Source organism: Ambystoma mexicanum, chromosome 10 (genome assembly GCF_040938575.1).
Source record: "Ambystoma mexicanum isolate Mex_15411 chromosome 10, UKY_AmexF1_1, whole genome shotgun sequence".
NCBI lineage: Eukaryota > Metazoa > Chordata > Amphibia > Caudata > Ambystomatidae > Ambystoma > Ambystoma mexicanum.
In genome coordinates, this window is record NC_090932.1 from 433,241,214 (window position 1) to 433,261,389 (window position 20,176).

Consider the following 20,176-nt stretch of genomic DNA (forward strand, 5'->3'; position numbering starts at 1 on the left):
ATGGCATGATCCGGGCATGGAGTCTACAAAAGGGCACAAGGGACAAAAACAATAATAATAAAAAAAGTCCATCATGGACGGGGGGGCACCCAGGAGTGGGGAGATGTAGGGTGCATGTCAACGTCCACATGGGTGGACGTCCAATGCAAAATAAAAAAACATTTTAAATGATAAAAAATCCCCTGCATGGGCTCTTGCAACGGTGGACCAGGAGGCATGTCTGTGCTAGCACCCCCATTCTGCGTTGAATCTACAGGTGGAAGTGGTGATGGAGGCTGACCACGCAGTGCCCTGGTCTGGTCCTCAGTGGCAGCCGCCAGGCTTCACACTGATGAATGTACCAGCAGATTGAGGGCTGTGAGGTCTCTATACACAAACTCATAGGTGGCACGGAGTTCCTCAGAGATTGAGAAAAAGTTTGTTTGTACCCACACCTAATTGCGCCAAAATTCCTTACGTAGCAAATTAAATTCACAAAAGTCAAATTGCTTGATATGAATAATCTTTGGTTTATTTGGTACGGTTTCTGCCCTTTTTGGATGACACATGTTTCGGCGTTTAACTAGCGCCTTTTTCAAATCCGGGCTGTTCTCATATAAAAACATAAACACAAAAAATTGGAAATATTATACCATTTTGAGTAGCATATGACTTGATTGCTATCTTTTGATTAATTGCACGTTGTGTACACGAGATAGTGAACCTGGTTGTTATTGTGAGCCTTATAAAAACATCCCTCAATGTGACAGACACCTGAAAAGTGACAAGCAATTGATACCTCGTGTAATAGTGAAGCAAAAGAAAAAGTCAAACCATTAAATGCGTCGCAGAAAAAGTAGGTTAGACCCGTATTGGTTTATATATCCAAAATGAAACACATTCAAAATTGATCTTTTACCCTTGCTTATCTAGGTTGAAGTCCCCCTTCCGGGAAATATTTTTTTATAATCGAATTACGTAACTGTAGTCCTAGGGTTTGATCCCTCCTAAATAGAAAAAAACAAATGTTCCATTTATACTGATGTTAGCTAGGATAAGACCATTTTTCTCATCATTATTCATCTCTTGTTGTAAAAATGTTTCTCACGGTTGCATGCCTACATTTGAATTTAGTACTTGCATTGCACCCTATGTTCTAATAATAGTGCGGTATCCCATTGCTGAGGAAATTCCAAATCAGCGCTATTTATTTCACACTTGATTTAACCCGTGATAGCAATAATATGGGACGTGTGTCTTTCCCTTCGGCTCCTGGAGAAAGGCACACCTACTCCATCGATTTCACACTTTTTGCAATATTAATTATAAAATTGGTGGCAATGACCATGAAAGTTATAGTCCTCCCTCCTCTTAAGGGAGTGAAAGCGCAAACAATTGATTATATTGTCATGTTTTACGGTTGTGCCCACTTCCGCAAGTTTGTTTACCCAAAAACAAACGTGTTTGTTTAAGTCCCACGATGGGAAGCATGCTCGCCTCTGTGGGAGGCGTGCTTGTTCTATTAATCCGGGTGGTCTTAGGGCTTACCTGCAAATTATCTCTATCACACCTCACGCGTCGGGGGTCCCGTCTTTGCTGGAACCAGCTCCTTGTTCATATGGAGCCTCTATGTCTCCGTGCTGACCCACACTCCTGCGGCAAAAGAAAAGTTCAGAAAATAACCCAGATAAATATCACATAACAAAGATACTAACAGCTACAGCAGCATCCATCTACAGGTCGCGAGTGTACACTGTAAGATGTCTCCTCATTAAAAAGTTCCTCTCCAACTACATTCCTCAGAGATTGTCTATCTCAATGCAAACACCTCCTGGTGGAACAGTCTTCTGGTGGCTGCATGTTCCTCATGGACTGCAGTCCTGTGGGCCAACATCTCACACCTCAGGGCATCCCTGTGTGCCCAACCCTCTGCAAGCACAGATGCCTTCTGACACTGTTGATCTGCCCATTGGCCCCTGATTTTGGCCTCCATGCACAGTCTGTGAGAGCGGCATGTGGACCACATGACTTGCAGCTGCTGCATCACCTGTGTTGCTGGGGGGGTGATGGAAGTTGCCACCCTATCCATGCCCTCAGCCAACCTCTGAAATGCATCACCCTGTTGGTGTGCGGAACGCAACATCGGCTGCTCCCACTCTGTCTTCCCAGCCTGCACACGTCCCCCACATGTGCGTTTCCAAGGTTTGCCTGATGCAAGGGAGCATGGCCCTTGCTGTGATGCCCCTGTCCTTGGCTGCAGGTCTGCAACCCTCCCTTGGACATCTATGCCAGGATCAGAAACCAGTACATGGGAGGGTGGCCTTGCAGCTGTAACCACCAAAGAAGGTGGGGGCCACCACTGACTTGTCTTGTGAAGACACCTGACCCACTGCAAACTCATGGGCCCCAACTGCTCCAGCCATTGGTGCACTCACCTCTGCCAGCACTGAGGGCTGCACTTCCGGTGCAGCATCAGAACCAGCTGAGTCCAAAGAGTAAGAAGAGTGTGCAGCGTGACTGAGGATGGTCTGGAGCACCATTTGGTTCTCACAGCCTGCCACACCAAGTCCTCAACTGGTGGTCTGATGCACCACAAACTCTTCTACAGCCTCCTCCTCCTCTGCATCTGTGCATCCTAATCTGCACATGGACAGAAAAAGACATGTGGAGACATGTGCAACAAGTCTACAGTAAACATGTGTATCACATTGCTGTCATGCAACAAAATGCAGGGCATGTAGTCATAAGAAATACAGCATGCACACACTTGTTAGGCGGAAACCTGTGCAGTTCCCTCTGGGACCACTGCAAAAGATTTAGGACTACACGTGTTTGGCAGTAAACCCACTTGGTAGCAGTCTGTACCACAGAGATTCACTTGGAAGCTGTGGCTGAGCAGTCAGACTTCCCTCAAGAAGAGTTAGGCAGTATGTGGAGTATACAATATAGGGCAATCTACACAGTAGAAAAAGCAAACACGGAACAAGGCTTCGGTGTAAAGATATAAGGGTATTTATTTATAACAACACATCTATAGAAAACACTCTGGCACTAATACGGCAAACAACTTCAATCACAATTACTATACGAAGAAAAAGATCAATCCCCCTAACAATAGTTCGACAATTCTAGGTTCATCGGCATCACTTATTTGCAGACAGAGGTGTATGCTTTAACCTAGATGGCACTCTAGTATTCGTTAGGACGGGAGAGAAAAATAAGGTAGATTATGAAATCAACTCGGTACCAATACTTTACAGACAAATGCAAGGCAAGTAAGGCAGGGTCTACTGCAGATCACAAAGTTCAGAGGCCAAGCCCACTCGGAGAGAGGCAAGGCGACATGTCCCAAAAGTGTCTCAGTGGAAATGCGCTTCGATTCTTTATCGCAAATTGTTATGGAAAGGTTGGACCAGTTCAGAACAGAAAAGAACGCTTGGAGGCGACCCAATGGAAAGGCGAGGATTCAGACACCTCACTCTATCCGGCAGAAAGGGAAGCCAGGCGGGTACGGTACCTTGTTTGTGGAGAGTCAACTCCGGCGGGGGCAGTTGTTCCTGGTGGTGGATGCACGTCAGGTCTTTGCCAAGAGTAGAGATGCTCTCGTCGTCGAAGAAAAGTGAAGTCTGGTGCACCACCAGGGAAGAGACCAGCCGCGGAGTGCTCCGTCACAAGGCACCACCTTTTGGTCGCGGTACAGGGGTAGTGGCTATCCGGTTGCCGAGGTGCTCTGCCTGGGCAATTCGACCACTGCGTCCTGGAGCGAAGAAAAAGCAAAGGTGACTGGTTGTTCCCACCAGTCAGGGGAAGAGACTCTCCGGCAGGGGGATCTCTTCTGTCGTTGGGAAGTGGTGAGTCGGTTCAGCAGGGCTCCACCGGAGGTGTCGTCGTTGCAGGTCGGCTCAGCTTTACCCTCGTCGGATTCTTAGGTCCTGTGGCGACTTCTGAAGATCCAGTCCCAAAAGCCCTGCTTTTATGCAGAAAACCCCCATTCATTCAGCCTAGCTGTCAATCAAAATACACTAAGTGGTGAGCGGGGAGGCTCACCACTTGGGCCAATCACACCAGAGTGCGACCGGAGTTGGCAAGGCAACTCGGTCGAGGGTGCCTAAACCCGCTCCCACACCCCTGTGGTAACCCAGACAGAATGGCACCACTTTGGAGGGTCTCTGTACAGAAGCCCGCCAAACGTGGAACAAAGGGCTCAACCTTTGGTTTAGGAGTCACAGAGACGAACACAGACGCCATTTTAAAAACCGAGTTCTGGCAGAAAATACCATCTGATAGACTTATTTAAGATAAGTAGACCGGTGGTATGTTAGAGATTAACGAGAAAAAGGATCAATCTCCAACAATGGGAAGAATCCCATAGGGTTATATTCGGGGTCGAATATAACAAGTAGTTTCCACTGCCACCAGCCAAAACTCGACGAGGGGGGACGGGACAGTGCCCCCTCGAATAACAGACCCAGTAATCGAATTACCCCTACTAGTACGTCCATAATAGGATGGTTTGTGCTAGTTCTGTTAGTAAATTTAGGTCTAGTAAAGCCAATGGTGACTTTACATGCCCGGGGAGCCAGTAGTCAGTCCCCGGGAATGGAGTCTATGATGGAGGTCCGCTAGGACGCCCCAGTGCTACGGCACATAGGGTGCGGTGTAACACACATAGAAAAACATATGGGACCCTATGGAGTAAAAGACCCCATAGCCCAAAGAACACATTGACATTTGCAGGAATTACACACATTCATGTTCAAGAGTGGGAGAAAAAGAGTCTCACTCTTGGCAGGATGGAAAAAAACAAACTCCAGAAATCCAGCAAAGCTGCTGGGGGACTCACTAGGTTAGGAAATTCAGCCTAAACAGAGAATTCTCCCTAACAACACTATGGCCAACAAGCAATGGGAGCATGACATATGCAGACTGGCCACCAATCCCCTGCTCCGGGCCATGGTGTTGGTGGACGCATTGCCAACCAACAGGTTTGTTATGAAACACATTATGGGCCATGGTACCATCCACTGTTGACTAATACCATTAAAATGGTGATGGGCATGTGTATCTGTGACGTGCAATTACTTTACATGGCAACAGACAGCCACACATATCCCCATACGAGGCAGCAGCCATCACATGCCACACCCCACACCAGTGTTGTCTTGGTACAGGGACTGGAGACAATGAGAACATGCCGTAAGTTTGGGAAACAGGAAATAGTCCCAGGTGATGCAGGGCTGTAAGAGGACCACCGAGGGAAGGTCCGTGAAGTGGTATCAGTGGGGTGACTGGCACAGCAGGATAGTGCTGGAACCATACCCCCCCATCAACCAACATCAAGATGTCACGGGTGCTTGCGCAGGGCACGCTGGAACAGGCAGCTGCACTGTGGCAGTGCTCAGGGGCACTCTTCACAGGCCAATTTAGATCAAGGAGGCAAGCTGCACAGGGTTAACGGTGACCAGGCAGGAGGAGCACCGTTGCTCAAGCAACATTGTGTGTGTCCAAATAGAACTAATGATGCTGCTGGTGGCGGAGAGTAAGCAGGATTGGAGGCACAAGTTGCCAGGGCCAAGGCAGAGGCGGAGGAGAGCAGGGCACAGAGGCGGGTCCAGATCCTGGAAGAGGCTTGCAGGGGTGCTGGAGATTAGGATGAGGGATACCCTGCAGGCCATCCAGGACCAGGCAATGGCCCGCCTCCAAGTGGAAGAGGGGGAATGTGAGTTAATGTGTGTCTCTGTATTTTCTCTTTTCCCCTTGGACATTTCCCCCTTCCAACATCCATGTTTAATTTTGTGTGCATGTTAGTAGTACTGTTTTTTTGTTGTTGCACACATGTTTTTTGTTGTCTCTTTGTTCATGGGCAGCATGTGGTTTTTATTCATTTTGCTATGCCTTTGTTATGTGACTGTCAGGTGGGTTGTGGGCATGTCTGTGGAGAATTGGCATGCACTCATCAGTCATGCATTGGGGTTGCCTCCCTATGCATGGAGGACCACCAACACACAGCACTCTCCATACAGTTTGTGCTTTCGTGTCATGCTACTCATCAGCCACTGCTGTGCTTCACATTGCAGAGCATTGTTTTGCAGTTTTACTTGTGCATGGTGTTTTCACAGTGGAGCTTCAGCTATTGTATTCAGCGGTCCTATTGCTGTGCAACTGGCTGTGATGTGCCACAGACTTCTGTGATGTGCATTCAACTTTGATCTGCATCAGTAAACACAGTTTGTGGGTATATGGGTGGGTATTGTAAGGAAGGCATGGTATCAAAGTGATCACAGTTCAAGAGTGTTCATTAAAGTGCGAAAAGGGGTGAGATGAACGCCTAATCTGAACCTAAACATATGATGGGAGCAAGCTACGACCATCAAATAATAATACTACAGTCCAAGTGGTGTCTTAGTTAAATAAAAAGGCCCTCTTCTAAAAAACCTATTGCCAATCCTTAACGCTATGCTACAAAGTAGTTTGGGATAATGTTCAAAAGAAAAGAAAGAAGTGTTCTCAAAGTGATAAGTCATGGTGGTATAGCTGGGGTCTCCCTTCCCCACATTTTTATCACAGGACAAGGCAGGACTCTTGAGCCCAGCGCACTCCTGGGCTTCTCCAGTATGAGGTTACAGTTCCTTTCAACAATCTGGGACTTCTGTGGACAAGTCTCTTTTATGCAAGTCTCTTGCTTCAGAGGCCCTGATATATCAAAACAACAAACAAAAGTTCCTTCTGTAAATCTTTAAGTTTGGCAAATGCACTTCCCCATTGGATCCCCCTCCACCGGGCTCTGATCCTTCCCTCAACCTTGGCCTCCCTCAATCCGGCTCAGACCAACAATTCACTATGGACATCCCTCAGTTGGTTTCACGTTTGTCCCCACAATGTTCACGGGGTTGTTACGATTTACTTTTATTCGTAGGCATCCCTTATCTGGGTTCACATTTGCCACTTTAACACAGTTTACTTAGCTTTCTCTTGGCATCCGTCAGTCAGGTTCATGATAGCCTTCCAATAATATTCAAAAGTCTAATGTCTATTTTTAAGCAATCATCTGGTTTACTTTTCTACCCAATGTGTCAAAGACTTTCAACTGTACAAGGGGTTTGGCATGACCCTAATATGACCACTTTGACAACTTCTCCCCGGCCTCCCATAGGGCCTCTTGGTATTTGTAGTTTCCATCAACAATCAATAGAGAGGGGTACCAGCCAGAGACCTTCAAATGAGTGCCCACGTGGAACCGTACCACTCTATCTCTGGTACTCACAAAAGACCTTTATGTCTTAATCTTCTTCTTTTCATACACTGTTGCCTCCGCAACCCTGAGCTTAACACAGTCTGGTCTGCTATCAGTGCTCTCCGGCTCACCGGCTATGCTGAACTCGTCAGCTTCCCTTTTGCTGCTGGAGTCAAGGACGGTACCACAGCAGCAAGTGCTTCTCTCTGCCATGGCTATCAGTGCAGGAGGGCCCTGTGTACCGTTGATACCCATCTCACCATTCAGCAGCTGCGATTACCAGGCTTATGTTTCTTTCTTCAAAGGATTCACGGGTCTGAGTTGAAAAGGGCAAGGGCAACTCCCTCCTTGTTGTCCTTTCAGGATTTGCCACATTTCTCCTTCGTTTGAACTGCTGTCCTAGAATGGCTACTTCCTCGTGCGTTCGGCCTTACTCAACGTGTGCTATTTTGCTCTGCCTTTTATCCCTGTTGGGAAGGGAAAAGGCGCCAGGTGTGTGTAGTTATCGGCAATTGCCTGACTCTGCCTTACCCTTGTGTTGGGACATGTCAGGTAAATGGCTCTGGTGTTAGTCTGTTGTCTTTCACGGTGTGAGAAAGTGTTCGTGTCGGAAAAGGAGGGTAGAGATTCTAAATATCCTATGGGGTCGGATGGGGAAAGGTGTTATACGGAAGGGCGTACCGCGTTTCACCCTTCGGTGTCCCACTTCCACTCCCTGAAGACCCCCCATCCAGGTGATTCTATTCCATTGGGCCACCCCCAGGAACTGGATCCAATAGTGATGGCCATGTCCTGGTCACCTGGATGAAATATCTGCAGGGCCTAGCTGGTGGGACACCTTCAGGTTTCTCACAGTATGTGGCCAGTGTGTTTGATTTTGGTGGCAGGGCAGTCAAGTTGTGGCAAGTTGTCATTGAATTTTGCACTGGTAGGGGGCATGGAGCAGCGCCAGATTGAGTTGTTGAGAGGGCCAGGTGGGTGATGTGAGTACTTGAGGGGACTGCCTGTGGGTGGTGTCCGAGTCGAGGGGGCTGGTGGGTGGTGTCAGTACTTGAGGGGACTGCCTGGGTGTGGTGTTGGGGATGTGGAGACTGGTGGGTGGTGTCCAGACTGGAGGGAGCTGCCTGGGGGTGGTGTCACAGGTGAGGGAGGTGTGGGGAGGGGAGTGTATTGTCGGGGGCCTGCCTGGGGTGATGTTGGAGGTGAGGGGGGTTGGTTGGTGGTGTCCAGACAGGAGGGGGCTGGTGGGTGGTGTTCAGACTGCAGGGGGCTGCCTGGGGGTGGTGTCACAGGTGAGCGACGATGGGCGGAGGGGAGTGTACTGTCAGGGGGCTGCCTGGGCTGATGTCGGAGGATAAGGGGCTGGTTGGTGGTGTTCAGACTGGAGGGGGCTGCCTGGGGGTGGTGTCACAGGTGACGGAAGTGTGGAGTGGGGAGTGTACTGTCAGTGAGTGGCCTGGGTGATGTCAGAGGTGAGAGGGGCTGGTGGGTGGTTTCCAGACTGGAGCGGGCTCCCTGGGGTGATATCAGAGGTGAGGGGGGCTTGTGTCCAGACTGGAGGGGGTTGCCTGGGGTGGTGTCACAGGTGAGGGAGGTGTGGGAAGGGGAGTGTACTGTCAGCGTGCTGCTTGGGGTGATGTCGGAGGTGAGGGGGGCTGGTGGATGGTGTCCAAGCTGGAGGGAGCTGCTGGGTGTTGTCCAGACTGGAGGGGGCTGCCTGGGGATGGTGTCACAGGTGAGGGAGGTGTGGGGGGTGGAGGGGGGTGAGTGTACTGTCAGGGGGTTATCTGGGGTGATGTCAGAGGTGCCCGGGCTGGTGGGTGGTGTCTGGTCTAAAATGGTCTATGTGCAGTAGGGGTTTATGCTGGCAGAATGGGTGCCTAAGGTGTAGTGGGGCATGGACCCACATTTTCGTAAGTGTTGTAGCCTCAATTTACAAGTGAGGGCTGTGTTTTCACAGGGGTGCAGTCTGGGCTAGCGAGGTGAGGTGTGCCATTTCGCTTGTGCTGCCTCCACTTATGAGTGAGGAGCACGTTCCGCAAGGGTGCAGCCTGGGCTTGCCAGGTGAGGCACGCGACTTTGCTGAGGTGCTACTTCCACTTAGGAGTGAGGGCACACGATCTTGCAGGGGTGCATCCTGGGGTTACTAGGTGAGGTGCACGATTTCTCTGGGGTACTGCCTCCACTTATGAATATGCGGGGCGCACATTTTTTTTCTGCACCTCGGTTCGCGCAGGGTCGTTCCCTGCATGCAGGATTTGCGGGAAAAATGCGCTGATTTCCATGAATCAGGCCCTTAAGATGCTATTTTCGCTTGCACCGTGTATTATGGGGCCACTTTGATGGAAGAGATCCAGGGTCTCTTTTGGTTCCCAGTCCACTCCTGTCTGCTCCTTTAGATATTTTTTTTTATATGAATGCAAATTCGTGTATTGCTGAGGCATGGCGTATCTTTAGCACTAACTCCCCGAAGGGTCACATGGCCATTTCTCATACCATTAGCCAGGTGTTTACAGTGTAATCACAAGCTGGACGCTTAAGGCTGGGATCAAGGTTAATGTGGTTCGCAGGTCACACCGCTCTGAGAAGGAAATCGCACATGTTTGGGGATTGAGTGAAAACATTTTGGCAAATGGTGTGTGAACCCGTTCCTGAAGTTATTCAAGATAACATTCCATGCAATCCTCGCTGACTGCAATGCATGGAGTAGGGACAAGCAAAATAAAAATAGTACAATTAACCAGAAGGTAGTCTATTAAAACATTGATATATTAATGTTTTTGTACAGAAATCAATTAGCGCATACTATTGTTCTTACTGCTGCATCACCCTACTATGACACCATCAAGTAAAATACAGAGGTATATTCCGCTGGAGTGACATCACACCAGGTGAATACTGTATGTGATGTTCCTCACAGTGCGCTGAGTGAAGGGCAGTAGGTGACTCTAGATGGGTGACTGCACTGCTGAAAGGTGACTTTGCACTGCCGACACAACCATGATTCATTCAACTGTGCAAAGTGTATGTTTGTAGTGCAAAGTCTGTGTAAAGTCATTTTGTGCTGCAAAAATGACTATGCACTGACTTTGCACAGCATGAATACACTTTGCACAGTTCCATGAATCAGGGTTTGTGTCAGCGCCTCTTCCTCATCACCAAGTGTGAGAGTCTTCCTGCAACAATATCTCAGGGCTCATCAAACAGGGTGCGGAGGCAAAACCCAATAAGACCATACACATGGACACACAGAGATTGTTATAACGCTTCTTTATTCCTCTGGAGTTAAGGTTGAACTGTCAAAACCCTGAACCCATGTTACACCCATAGACCTGCCCCCAACCCTAGCCCAATATCAATGTTTACTATTGTGACCTAAAACAGAGGCTGCCCACATAACGATGTGGGAGGGCTGTATGAGTCAGGTTGTAATGTAACATTACCTTTCCTGCACTGCGCCAGGCAGGACAATGTTGCTGTCAATCAGTCCGTTTTCATTTTCATGCCGTTACAGTCAAGAACATTGAAAACAAACTGCGGCTTTCAGTAGCGACAAACCATGTGGCTACAGAGCTCAACACACTGTAAAATAAAGGCCCTCATGATCTCACACACTGACTGAGGTAGTGCACTCCTTTCTGGGCTTCTAGGCGTGCACCCGGCCTCCCTTGATGCCGCTCACCATACTCCAACGGCCCTCAATAAAGGTGCCCAAAAATTAAACTGTATCTCTCCTACAAAGCACAAGCTTCACTGGCTCCCGTTCCCACCAGGATCATATTCCACACCGGATATATCACCTACAAAGCAATTTAGAATGGAACATCATAACCCGTGCATCCGTCCATTTTGGACCCATTACATAGCAATAACTCATTCCTCTTTTCCCCCCAGAAAAGTGTAACATGAGTCTTGCTTTGTTTGGCATAAAAAGGCCGCAGATTTATTTTCACAATATCATAACCACCACTGCACACATTAGTGGAAATAATTCTGAAGATGCAGCGACTGCTCCGTGTACAAAAACCTGCTTCCCCCTTTCCTTCCAACAGTCCATCATAGGCCCAACTCTCCCAACCCTTTGCGCCTGAGCCTCGCCTGCCCATGCAGGTGTTCGGGGGCGGGGAGAGTGCCGTTTCCTTGGGGGAAGCTGAGCCCTTGTTATTCCCCCCAGACGCCCCTGCCGTGTTAGGCTCCCAAGGGGCGCTGGTCTGAGAAGAGCGAAGACCCTTCCAGCTTTCTCCTGGCTCATCCGGAGTCTGTCTCTTGTGTTTGGTTGCCCAAACACCGCCACACCGCCTGTTGTCCTGCGACGTCGACGATCAGGCCTCCTTGCATGTTCTGTTTGTAGGGTGGGTGGGTGGAAAACGAAGTCCTGTGTTGGCAGGCGGGCGTCCCACTGCCAAGGCTGGATGCTGCCTGAAGTGGGAAGCCCACTCACTATAAAGGGGGTAGCCCCTCCCCTTTCCATTGTTGCCCCCTTCGCTGGCTTTTTTCCTTTTTGGCGGGCTGCGCCGTTTCGCGGGTTTTTCCCCCGCTTTGCCGCGCTTCGGCGGGCACCTCCCCTCCATCCTGTGGAGGAGGGAGGGGGAGTCTTTAGGAGGAGGACACCGCCCGGGTTATCGGGGTGCCTCCTCCATTTCGGGATTTCTCGTCGACGCCTTCAAAATATGTGGCAGCTAAACTTCACATCTCTGTAGGCTCTCGTGCCTGATGTAGCGAAACGAAAATAGCCCATCTGGAACTCAGTCCCGGCAGTGGCTCGAAATGACACCACCATCCTCCAGTTCTGCAAAACACAAAAAATATGCCTCTTTCAACAATACCTGCTGGATGCATAAAAATCATGCACTTCCTCCACCAACAGTACTGTGCTACTGTATGACATGCCAAGCCCATGCTGGCACCTTCCCTTTGCGAAGCGCTGCTCTTGAGCTAGGATTGCAGTACAAGCAATACAATACAATTAAAAAAGATGAGGGCAGGGCCCACCACAGGGGCCGATAGCCATTGAAAAATGTTGAGAAATGAATGGGAGATGGCGAACATTTGAGCAGCTACAGTTGCTTCTTTGTATTCCGCCCCTGAGCTGATGCCCGCACCATTCTTACCTGAGACCTCCCTGAGTCTAATGGCATCAATAATCAACCTCATTCAGGATAAAGGGATCCCCCTGTCTGGATTCAAACGTGTGATCTATACAGAGCCAGATGGGTAACAAAAAAGTAGTGGCACTGCAATCACTGTGGAGGTGGGAGGGAAAGTGGGGTGGAGCATGAAGCAATGCCTGTGTTACGGGTTTGGGGGCTAGGTATACAACCGTGAAATAGGTCATGTGTTATGGTCATCCAAGCTCTCGCAGGAGCGTTTAATAACAACAACATAGATATGATGGATGTGAGCTTGTAATGTGCCTCTTTAATCAGAGGAGGTCCGCAACTATGAAAATGGTTGTAAATAGTAGTGATACTATTGGCAGTAAAAAATACACATAGTGTGACTCAATTCCTGTTAGTTCCTGCTCACTACAACCTCTGGATCTGTTCAAAGATGAAGGCAGCCAGCGCTTACCTCACTAGGCTATCAGACCAGCTTTGCTGTCTAACAGAACCCAATGCACAAACACTCAAGCACCAACATTGTCATTACTTTCCCGACCCACATTTCCATCGCTATTAGAAATGTGAAACTGGCATTGCAGAAAATTTTCACTTTACGGTCTGTTTCCTGGAATGTACTCGACAAATCCAAGTGGGCGGAGGGAGGGCCGCTGGGCCCAGCCTTCAACAACATGGCTGCTGTCTGCCCTGTAAGCATCAGACTAAAGCTTACTGTGCACATCGCATCCAGCTGCCAGGCAGATCCGTGAAACAGAAATCTAGCTGCGAGCCCGGGATAATGGCCAAAACTAGAGGGACAGGGTCAGAGGGAGAAGCATAGCTATAATGTTACACAGAATGATGGGCATGGATGGTGAGAAATTCCTTAATACAAAACTACAAAGGTAATTCGGGCACCATCTTTTTCTAAAATTCACTAAATTGCTGGTGTTGGTTTAATATATTCTACGATATTAAATATGATGGTACTGTGCATACAATCTCGCTGAAGTGACTCCAAAGTGGCACCGCCTCTATGAGAAAACACCACATAAAATACATTAAAAGGTACCACAGACTTCCTTCCCCACCAAGAATCCAACTTGTTGACTCGCACACTTTTGTGGGCTGCCTAACGCGATGTAGATTCCCTGTCCCCCAGGACCTGTGTGTCCACTTACTTCCTGCTGCTGAAAACTGATGGGCTGCAAGTGAGCCTGTCGCCACTCTGTCAGTGTTAGAAACCCAATGCACGGAACAGGTGCTAAAAAGAGAGGAAGAAAATTAGAGAAAGGCTCGCCCGGAACAGGCAACCCGTTGGGATCGCCATCTCAGTTTACAATTTACTTAGTGAAGCCCCTGCTTGTCAACAAGTCCTGGACGCCAAAGGAAGAAAGCCAGGCCTTCGCTTGTAGTACGTGACCGGTTGCTTTTCAGTCATAGGTTGCTAATTTATATTGCGTTCTCCATAACCATGATAACCTAAGCTTATGAGTATCGGTGCGAAAAACAATTAACAGGCGGTAGGAAAAGCGGTAAATCGAAATGGAAGAGAGGCACACAGTAATTTAAATAAATAATGTTATGCACACGACATGAAGCCACTGGTTCGGGGTTGAAGGTGAACATGAAGTGACAGTGCAACAAGCCTTTCACATCTAGCGACACAGCTTGTTCATTATGGCTTCGGCTGCGATTGTCGGGGTCCATGCCAGTTAAGCTATTAATGCACTGTGCAACCCTACCCTCGACCCATCCCACAAAAAACACTTGCCAGGAGGATGAATTAACAAGTCAAGGAACTCTGGCAATTTATAGGACAGCCTCCCTCCATTGTAAAAGAGATTTTCCATCCCTGGGTCGCCCCGGTGAAGAGGGTAGGACAATCAATACGTTAGTGCGAGCGTTTGCACAATGTACATTGTAGAACAGCCTACCCTAGTGGCTTGAGTTGGTGGACAATTATCATTGACATGGGTGAAACATGTGGCGATAAGCTAATGTAGTTATCCATGATTGCTAGTACAATGAAGGGCTTCTTTATAGCTGGTGAATTATTTATTAATTGGGGGGGTCAATATTTTCCCCAAATGTGTCATAGCTATCGACCTTAGTGAGGGAGCCCAAACCAATCAAGGCATATTTAGGGCTCCCCCGACCCCCAAGACATTTTTTAAAATAATGGGTTAAAATGGTGCATTTTACAGCACAATTTTATGAAAAATTGGGTAAAAGGCCATACAGTTTGCAATTGGTTTTGTAGGGTAACCAATAAATGCAAGTCACCAACAGTGAAAAGGACCATTTCGCCAACATATTTTCATGATGGCCTTGCCCATAATATATGTCAGTACAGGATTCCAGGGCCCAGGGGACAGTCATGGTATTTATTAATGGACATCTATCATAGATGGCAATAGAAACATGTCATGCCTTCCCCTTAGGCTCCCCCAGAACCCCACACATACAGACAAATCAATTATGTGTGTGTACCAAGCGCTGTGGGGTACAAGGGACATGGGACATGCATGTTTTTTTCTTACTAGGTATTTATCAGGTATTATGCCCAGTAAAACAATGCCATGCCTGCACCCTAGGCCCCCAAGCTCCTCACATGCACACACACACGCACACAATTCATGTGATTATGTGTGTATGTGAGGTACACAGGGGGCCCAGGGGCAGGCATGACATTCTTTACTGGGCATCTATCATGGATGCCCATTTACAAAATGTAATGAAAAGAGTTGGAGACCCTTCACAGTTGCGCTAGGTTCAATAACACATATTGTTGATACTATGTTCTTTCTATTAATAAGTCGAACAAACTGAGTTTTGTTAGCAGTGCAACAAGTGTATTTATTTGTGTAGTCGACACATGTTTCAACCCTCAGGGGTAATTTTCATGGCGATTTTAGTTGCCTGGATTGTGCTAATACTAAATTCAGTTCGGGGAAGGAGCCCCATGTAGGAGCCCCATGTACTGGTTGAATGGAAAATCCACAGAATCAGCGAATTGGAGGCCTGTAGGGCTATCGCCGGAGATTCCTGGTGGCCTCTGTACTTATTTCTGTATCAAGACAATTGGTACTTGTATTTTCTTTGAACCCTAGGTTTGACATTTAAATAAAAATAAAGATATACATTGGGATCAATGTAAGAATCAAAGACTACATAACTGAACCAACAAAAAGTACAGATGGCGTAGATGTGATGAGATGCCAGCTTCTCATTAGTGGCACGCTGCCTGGGTTTCTTTCAGTACAAATAATGAATAACAAACATAACACCCACTCAGACATAGATGCTTGCTTGCCAGTTTCCCACCACACAAAGACATGTACCTGTTTGGATGTGCAGCTTCGGGCATTATCCCTGGTTATTATTAGCTTCAATTTAAGATAATTCTTTAGCAATTTTTCATGCACATATTTCTTTGGTCATTCTTTCCTACAGACAGTATGGCAGATAATCATAGGCATATGGATGGGACATCAGACTCACTGCACTGCTGGGCATGCAAATAATCTCCCTATGAGCTATGCCATTCTGTTTGGGTGGCCAATTTGGTAATGTTCTAACCTTATCATGCAAACTATTCAAATATATCACTCCACAGATGCTCTGAAATGGATACAATACATACACTGTTTGACTATACATTTTAATGTTCTCTTGTAGATGTGATCTAAATAATCTTCAATCTTTTAAAAACCTTAATATCCAAGTAAATACTAGGTGCCCTGAAATTATTACCAGTGCATTTGCACATTGAGATTATCAGCAGCCCTAGGTGAGACAATAACGGTGAGTGCTGTGTTAGGCATTTTCAGTTCAAAATCTGTCTTTTTGTAATCTTCACTGCTCTGAGAAACACAAGATACATCTTTGAGCTTTCTAATTTACTTATCAGGTTTTTGATGTAGGACATGCCATGAATGAAAAATAATGCCGCAATAAAATAAAATATAGCCTTTAATTCAGAAAAATAGGAGGAGGAATAAAATATTTGCTGTGAGACTAAGTGAAACGCACACACCCTCATCATATCACCCTTTTTCTATGGGTATTTGTTTTCTTACTTGTCTCTGGGTGATTTAATCACTTAGTAATAGTTCTCTATCATTTTCACACCCTTGTTATCACCTAGTGTTCTTGAAAGAAAATTGTGGTTTTGTTTCCATGTACATAATATCTAAATTACTTCTTCCAGTCCTAATGAAACCTTTATAATTTACTTTGCATATGCCAAAACCTATATATCAACTACAATGACCATAGACCAATATGTTTTAAATGTTCTTAATGTATGCATTTTTACCTACTAAACTTTCCTTTTGCATTTAACTATAATGTCTTGAACACAGGAATGTTCAATATATTGTTTAGGTTTATTTTTTATTTTTGTCGTTGTTGATATATTCTTGGTATATTTTGTGACACATGCTTATATATTTTCTCTTTATAGAAATGTTCCATGTCTCTTTGAAAAACTGCACTCTTTTTCTGTGAATTATGTCTTGGATATTAGTATAGATTTCATGTTTTAAAATGTGTTGCTCTTTTTTAGGAGAACAATTTGGTCTTCACTTTTTTAACTTTCTTTCTTGATTATTTATTTGAAAAAACACCAAGATATATCAACATATCACATCAATAACTAATGTTAAATGCTTAACCTCTGTTGTGAAGTATTAACAACCTCCTTTGTGTATTTCAAGAGATCGCTCAGTTTCTGATACTTTTGGGCCTTGTTCCCCACCCCATAGCTCTTGGTTCAGATTTACCCACTATTTGCCTTCCTAGCACAAAATGTACCCACAGAGATTCTAAAAAAAACACACACTCACCTGATAAACAAGTATATATTTTTATGAAGCAATATTGATGTGAAGGGAATTTAGATAAACACCCAATAACACCTTGGATGCATTTAATCGTCATAATAGTGCAGCTTTTCAAAAGAGAATAGCATCTTGCAGAAAAAATAACAATGAATTAGCAAGGCATTTAATTATTTACATCAGCATGGAAAGTATGTGTTAAATATTTGAGGTTCACAGAACAAGATCAGCAGTAGACTGCAATGTCTTCATTATCTCTCATCTCTTACAAAGAGGAAACATGAAGAGAAAAGAACATATATGAGCCAGCTACTAAAATGAGAACATGCAGCTTGCAACTGTTCAGAAGAGGCAAAATTTAGTAATGTGTTTCCTAATCTTCAGTACTTTACAGGTTATCAATCAAGTCCATATATCGAATAGAAAGCCAAACAACAGGCTTGGACTTTAGAAGGAAACCTTTCATTCGAGTAAAATTTAGTAAGCATAGTAAGATTCACTGTGCAGAGTTACCGAATGCAAAATTATTTTTAAAGTTTTGTAGTTATTTATTGTGCTTTGGTTTCCATTAAACCTTTCACAAATTAACAATACAATTGCAAATTATTAAATTTTGTAAAAAACCATACAATCCCTACTACTCTCCCGAATATTACTAAACCAATCTTCCATGTTTTTTACATCACTAAAAACCCCAACTCAATTCTATTATCATTATAATTCTATTATTATTAAAAGATGGACACTGTCAATCCTGTACACTCAATAAAGTATCTGTGAGAGACAATCTCACAACTGTGGAAATATATCTTTAAACAAACGTATAAATGCAACGGACAACGATAAGGTTTTCCCCAACATTAGAAATTTCCAAGGACTGTCTCGATGATCATCTGCACCCAGATCTCCTCTTGCCTCCCAACCTCTCTGCAATGCCGTTGCCTCTCATTTTATCTCTAAAACCCAGGGCATCCTATCCACCCTCTCCTCACCGCCACCTTCTATTCCCTCTCAGTCTGAGCTTGCTGACCCTCTTTCTACCACTCCCCCACCCTCCTTCTCGTCCTTTCCTCTTTTCTCTCTTGATGAGGTCACTAGACAAGTTCGATTTACGAAGGCCTAATCAAAACAGGTTCATCCCTGTTCCTCTAAAACCATCACATTGACACCCTTGCTCCGGCCATTGCTGATTTTTGCAACCACTCTTTTGCCTCAGGATCCTTCCTCTCTGCTCTGAAGCACTCCCTTGTGCATCCTCTTCTCAAGAAACCTACAGCTGATCCCTTTTGTCCGGCAAACCATCACCCTATTTCCATTACTCCCTTTCTGGGCAAACTCCTGGAAAAGCTGGCTATCTCTCAGTTTAACCTTCATTCTGATTCTGTTGGCTGTCTCCATGACCATCAGTCTGGCTTCAGAGCTGCCAGAAGTACGGAAACTGCTCTCCTGAACATCCGTGAAGATCTGCTCTCCAACCTTGACTCTAACATTCCCTCTGTCCTCATCCTACTCGATTTCTCTTCTGCCTTCGACACGGTTAACCATACCATCCTGCTCAACCGTCTCCGTGATAACCTGGATATCACTGATCAGGCACTGGCCTGGCTGACCTCTTTCCTCTCTGATCGACCCTCCCAGGTCCAACTTGGGTCCTTCCTATCATTTATCTTCCTCTCTACCTGTGGTGTTCCCCAGGGGTTTAACCTCTCGCCCTGGCTTTTCAACCAATACCTGGCAACTCTCGACCACTGCATTGCCATTTTCTGATCAAACTTCTTGTGCTACGCTGATGATACTCAACTCATTTTCAGGCTTTGCTCGGCCACCTCCTCTCCCTCTCTCATCTCTGATTGCCTAACTGCCATTCAAGATTGGTGTGCCGCCAATGATCTCTGTCTGAATGCCAGCAAGACAGAGATCCTCCTTATAAGCACACCTTCACCATCTTTTCCCCCTCATTCTCTGGCCAGCCTTCCTTGGCCTGCCTCCTACCCCCACCTGCAAGGCTAAGAACCTCAGGGTAATTTTTGAATCCACACTTTCCTTCTCCGCTCACATCTCTGAGGTCTTTAAAAAGTCAAATTTCCTACTGCACCTCCTCAGAGGTACTCTGCCTTTCCTCTCCTTCCCCCAGAAGCTCACTGTCTCCCGAGCTCTGGTTCTCTCTAGGCTGGACTATTGTAACAGCCTCTTTCTAAATCTACCTGCCTCTACTCTCCTCCCTCTGCAACTAATCCAGAACAGGACTGCAAGACTTGTCCTTGGCCTCAAGCCCTGGGATCGTATCTATCCAGCTCTGAAATCTCTCCACTGGCTCCCTGTGGACGCTAGGACTAAATTCAAAACCCTCTGCATTGTCCACAAGGCCATCTGGGGACTGGTTCCAAAATACCTTAAGCTATCCCTCCGCAAATACCTCCCCTCTCTAGCTCTTCGCTCATCTACTTCTAACTCCCTCAGGGTCAGAAGTTTTTCAAAGAAACAAGCTCGGGGTAGGTCTCTGTCTTCGGCTGGGGCCTCCCTCAGGCATCAATCAAAATTTTTAAAAAACACATTTAAAAAGCTTGTGGTGGGAATTTCAGGAGATAGGATGAAGGCACTTGAAAACCTGCTGAAGTACAGGTAAATTCCCCATATAACTTTAAATGTTGCAGCCTATCCCAATTTTCAATATGATCCAATTGCTTTACCTTTTTTTAATTCCTGATGTTCTTTCTTGGGGTCTATTGATGCTTCACTTAAGAGTTCTTCACACACTTCCATAAAATTCATCATAGACAAATCAGGGATAGGCTCAATCTTGGACCCACAGTCCCAGTTTGCTGACTTTTCTGATGGGAGAAGTACCAAAAAGAACATCCTATGTCGAGGATACTGCGGCCATGTTAATGCCTGAAAGACAAACCCTTCAACCCTGCAAAACAATATCTAGTCTGCTTGGACTTTGAGTCAATATACACCAAAATACCACAACATGAGGCCTTGTTGGTTATCCAAAAAAGTTCTAGAGGCACAGACAC